Source organism: Balaenoptera physalus, assembly GCF_965194825.1.
Source record: "Balaenoptera physalus genome assembly, chromosome: 19".
NCBI lineage: Eukaryota > Metazoa > Chordata > Mammalia > Artiodactyla > Balaenopteridae > Balaenoptera > Balaenoptera physalus.
This window is the reverse complement of record NC_138900.1, coordinates 59,919,172-59,924,448: the sequence shown is the minus strand read 5'-3', so window position 1 is coordinate 59,924,448 and position 5,277 is coordinate 59,919,172. Positions and strand designations below refer to the sequence as shown.

Sequence of the window (5,277 nt, the reverse complement as noted above, 5' to 3'; positions counted from 1 at the left end):
TGTTGGCTGTGGCTTAGCTGGCCTTGACCATTATAGGACCCAGACTGCAGAGGCAACACCTGGAGACTGTTCTTCCCATCATGGAGGGCAGGAGCTCAAGAAAGGTAAGTAGAAACACGCAGAACCTCTTACAGCCTCGGCGTGAACTGGAACGTGATTGTATCTGATCACGTTCTATTTATTGGGTGAAAGTGATCAGGGGATGATGGGTCGGGGGAGAGGGGACATTTGTTGATCATGAATACAATCGACTGTAGTCACATAACTTAAAACCACAAAACTTAAAACTGTACAGTTATATTCTTTTATTGACTTAGTGCATGTTTACAGAGCATCTACTCACTACAGGAACTCGTTACTGTATTGAGGTGAGCATGGTACATTCATTAAATCATGTCATCGTCTCAACAAAACTCCGAGGGAGGTACTTGTTCTCATTTTACAGAAAAGTCAATGGTAGCCGGGTGCAGCCAAGTACCGTGCGTTGGCCCTGACGCTAGGAAGTCATAGAACCAACACCGGAGCTCCAGTGCTCTCGCCCTGAGCCTGTGCTCCTCGGCAGCCCCTGGCCCTGTGCCCAAGACTGGGGCCAAGAGAAGAGGGCAGCGGGTCCCCAAGTGCAGATCAACATTTGGCCGGGATTGTTACATGAAGAGGGAGAATTCTCTTTCGGAAATGAGTTGAGGACATTCTGGAAAGTGAGTTGGTTGATCAAGTTTGATCATCCCAGTTGAGGTCTGAAGTGAGGTGGGACTCTAAGTTAATGAGGCTGACTTTATGTGCCTTATAACCTGGTTTAGGAGGCAATTCTGAAGTGTATTCCCACTTCCTCATCATCTGCCTGCAGTTGAGGCTGGGGATACCTCTACAACCGTGGCTCCTGCATTATTAAGTCTAGAGAGAGACATAGAAGTATACTATGCCAACACAGTGAGTACAAAGGGACGTTCATTAATACTCAGTGTGTTTGGTAACTTTTAAACACTTAGTAGATACTATACCAAGTACAGGAAATTAAAAACAAAACCAGAGTTGGTACCTCCCCTCATGGAACTTATGGTCTAGAGGACAAGACAGACTTTTGTTAGACCCATTCATGGATATATAATTACAAAATGGGACACTTTTTAATTTTTTTAATTTGAAAGAAAGGGACAAAGTTCCATGAGAGAATAGGACAAAGGTGAGGAAGACTTCCACAAGAAGTGATGGGAATTTAAAGGAGAGAGCCGAATAGAGGCTAAATGTGTGTGTGTGTTAGTGGAATGAGAGATGGGAAGTGTTCTAGACTGAAGAAGAAGTGTGTGCCCAGACCCTGGGATGGGATGAAAGAAGTAACAGTCCAGCAGGACTTCTATAAAGAGCTGGCGCCTTGAGTTTCCTCTTGGTTGGCATGCAGCTGCCTCTGAAAGGGGCCAGTGGCCTATAACTCCCCCTCATCTACAGCCAAGTTCAAAGAGAATAGATGTCACCTCTAGTAAGATCTTCCTCAGAGCCTGCTGCAGTCCCTATCTGGCAAAGGGGAGCATTGTTCAGCTATGAGAAATCAACTTCCCACTGCCCCAGAGAGCCCTGAGGTATACCTGAGGACTGGAGCCTGCACAGGTTAGAAGCTGCAGTAACAGAACCACAGTTTGCCATCCGCTGGGGGAGATCAGTCCCTTACTTAGGGAATTCAACACATGTTTACTGAGTATTCACAATATTCCAGAAGCATAGGAGAGAGATAAGACAGAGACAACCCTTCTATTAAAGAGTGCATGGTCTACAAGAGAAAACACACCCACAGGCGTGCAAATGTAAATAATAGACTAGGATAATGCTTTAGAGTCCTGGCCAGCACGGGCGGAGAGGCCCCTCACTCAGATTCTGGATGTCAGGGAAAGCTTCTTGGAAGAGTTGAGGGTTGAGAAAACTGTTGGCCGATTAATAGGAGTCTCCCACTCAAAGAAGGGCCATCAGTAGCTCCATTAGAGGGAACAGTAAGTGCAAAATCATGGGTGTGTGCAAAATACAACAACAGTTCCACAATGTATTGGGATACCAGGAGCATTTAGCCTTCTGAGTCAATATCCCACCTGGAAGAAGGCCTTTGATTCAGCCTCGTCTCTGCTTCATCTGCAGCAACATTGCTTCCTGTTTTTTTTTCCCCGCGTTATTGAGAGATAATTGACACATAAGATTATACTGTATACACAGTGATGATTTGATACATGTATATATTTCAAAATGTTTACCTCGATAAGGTTAGTTAACGTCTCCTCTCTTCACATAATTACCATTTTGTTGTCCTTGCTGTCACGGTGAGACTATATAGTTAACCCTAGTTATCTTACCGTAATTAGATCCCCAGAATTTATTCACCTTATAACTGAAACTTTGTGGCCTTTGACCGACATGCTCCCATTTCCTTCTCCTCACAGCCTCCGCCAGGCAACCACACTTCTACTCTGTTTCTGTGAGTTTTATATTTTTAGATTCCACATATAAGAGAGATCGTACAGAGTTTGTCTTCCTCTGTCTGACTTATTAGCCTGATGCACCTGTGCTTTCTGCTTCCAAACTCATCTTATATGGCCTCCCTAGAGTGCCATGAGACGTCCTGACAAAACTCCTGTCTGGATACTGGGTGTCTTTGGGTTTGGGGCTGCAGGCATGGTCAGTGTGGGAGTTATTGACACAATTACTGGGAGGTTTGGGGGGCTGCAGTGCCGCTGAGCTCTGGAGGACATTTTCATGGCACACGTCTCCATGAGAGATGACAGGACAGGTGCTAGGAATCCTTTCCCCAACTCTCAGTTCAAAGCCATTGGCTCTAGCACTCATCGGGGAGTCACCTTTTCCCCCTTTGGTATTCATGGGGGGATTTTCTTCATTGTATCTCTGTTGTATTGTTTTATATACATATAGAGCCTCTCCTGCTAGACTGGGAAATTGCAGAGGGCTCTGTCTAGTTGATTTGGGGCATAGTGTCAGGTAGTGTTTATAGGCAGAGCTTTGAAACTCTTGCATTTCTACCACCTCCCTGAAGGTAGGTAACTGTACACACTGAGCCCCCTGTTCCTTCTTTTTTTTTTTTCTCTTTAAAGATTTGATGAAAGTTCATAATAATGCAATTGGCAAGGAAATTTAGTTATTTCTGAGATATACATTTTAAAGTAATAACTAGAATTATGACTTATAACATTATACCAGAACATATAAGATTTTTAGAAATTTCATGTAATGCCTGAAACATTTATATTAACATATTTCCATACAAATAACCCAATGAAAGTTTAGTATTAGTTGTTTTGTTTGTTTGTTTGTTTGTACTGCAGGTTCTTATTAGTCATCAATTTTATACACATCAGTGTATACATGTCAATCTCAATCGCCCAATTCAGCACCCCACCATCCCCACCCTACTGCAGTTTTCCCCCCTTGGTGTCCATATGTCTGTTCTCTACATCTGTGTCTCAACTTCTGCCCTGCTAACAGGCTCATCTGTACCATTTTTCTAGGTTCCACATACATGCATTAATATACGATATTTGTTTTTCTCTTTCTGACTTACTTCACTCTGTATGACAGTCTCTAGATCCATCCACGTCTCAACAAATGACTCAATTTCATTCCTTTTTATGGCTGAGTAATATTCCATTGTATATATGTACCACATCTTCTTTATCCATGCGTCTGTCGATGGGCATTTAGGTTGCTTCCATGACCTGGCTATTGTAAATAGTTCTGCAATGAACATTGGGGTGCATGTGTCTTTTTGAATTATCGTTTTCTCTGGGTATATGCCCAGTAGTGGGATTGCTGGATCATATGGTAAATCTGTTTTTAGTTTTTTAAGGAACCTCCATACTGTTCTCCATAGTGGCTGTATCAATTTACATTCCCACCAACAGTGCAAGAGGGTTCCCTTTTCTCCACACCCTCTCCAGCATTTGTTGTTTGTAGATATTCTGATGATGCCCATTCTAACTGGTGTGAGGTGATACCTCATCGTAGTTTTTGATTTGCATTTCTCTAATAATTAGTGATGTTGAGCATCTTTTCATGTGCTTCTTGGCCATCTGTATGTCTTCTTTGGAGAAATGTCTATTTAGGTCTTCTGCCCATTTTTGGATTGGATTGTTTGTTTCTTTAATATTGAGCTGCATGAGCTGTTTATATATTTTGGAGATTAATCCTTTGTCAGTTGATCCGTTTGCAAATATTTTCTCCCATTCTGAGGGTTGGAAAAGAAGAAGTAAAACTGTCACTGTTTGCAGATGACATGATACTATACATAGAGAATCCTAAAAATGCCACCAGAAAACTACTAGAGCTAATCAATGAATTTGGTAAAGTTGAAGCATGCAAAATTAATACACAGAAATCGCTTGCATTCCTATACACTAATGATGAAAAATCTGAAAGAGAAATTATGGAAACACTCCCATTTACCACTGTAACAAAAAGAATAAAATACCTAGGAATAAACCTACCTAGGGAAAAAAAAGACCTGTATGCAGAAAACTATAAGACACTGATGAAAAAAATTAAAGATGATACCAACAGATGGAGAGATATACCATGTTCTTGGATTGGAAGAATCAACATTGTGAAAATGACTATACTACCCAAAGCACTCTACAGATTCAATTCAATCCCTATCAAATTACCAATGGCATTTTTTATGGAACTAGAACAAATCATCTTAAAATTTGTATGGAGACACAAAAGACCCCAAATAGCCAAAGCAGTCTTGAGGGAAAAAAACGGAGCTGGAGGAATCAGACTCCCTGATTTCAGACTATACTACAAAGCTACAGTAATCAAGACAATATGGTACTGGCACAAAAACAGAAACATAGATCAATGGAACAAGATAGAAAGCCCAGAGATAAACCCATGCACCTATGGTCAACTAATCTATGACAAAGGAGGCAAAGATATACAATGGAGAAAAGACAGTCTCTTCAATAAGTGGTGCTGGGAAAACTGGACAGCTACATGTAAAAGAATGAAATTAGAATACTCCCTAACACCATACACAAAAATAAACTCAAAATGGATTCGAGACCTAAATGTAAGACCGGACACTATAAAACTCTTAGAGGAAAACATAGGAAGAACACTCTTTGACATAAATCACAGCAAGATCTTTTTTGATCCACCTCCTAGAGTAATGGAAATAAAAACAAAAATAAACAAATGGGACCGAATGAAACTTCAAAGCTTTTGCACAGCAAAGGAAACCATAAACAAGACGAAAAGACAACCTCTGTTCCTTCTTGCAACATC

At 41.2% G+C, this 5,277-nt stretch overlaps 1 long non-coding RNA gene across 1 annotated transcript in view; it reads right to left on the bottom strand.

Moving 5' to 3' along the window:
• Nucleotides 1-5,277, bottom strand: part of LOC309649344 — a 979,232-nt gene that overhangs the window by 968,387 nt on the left and 5,568 nt on the right. The gene's annotated exons all lie outside the window — the stretch shown is intronic.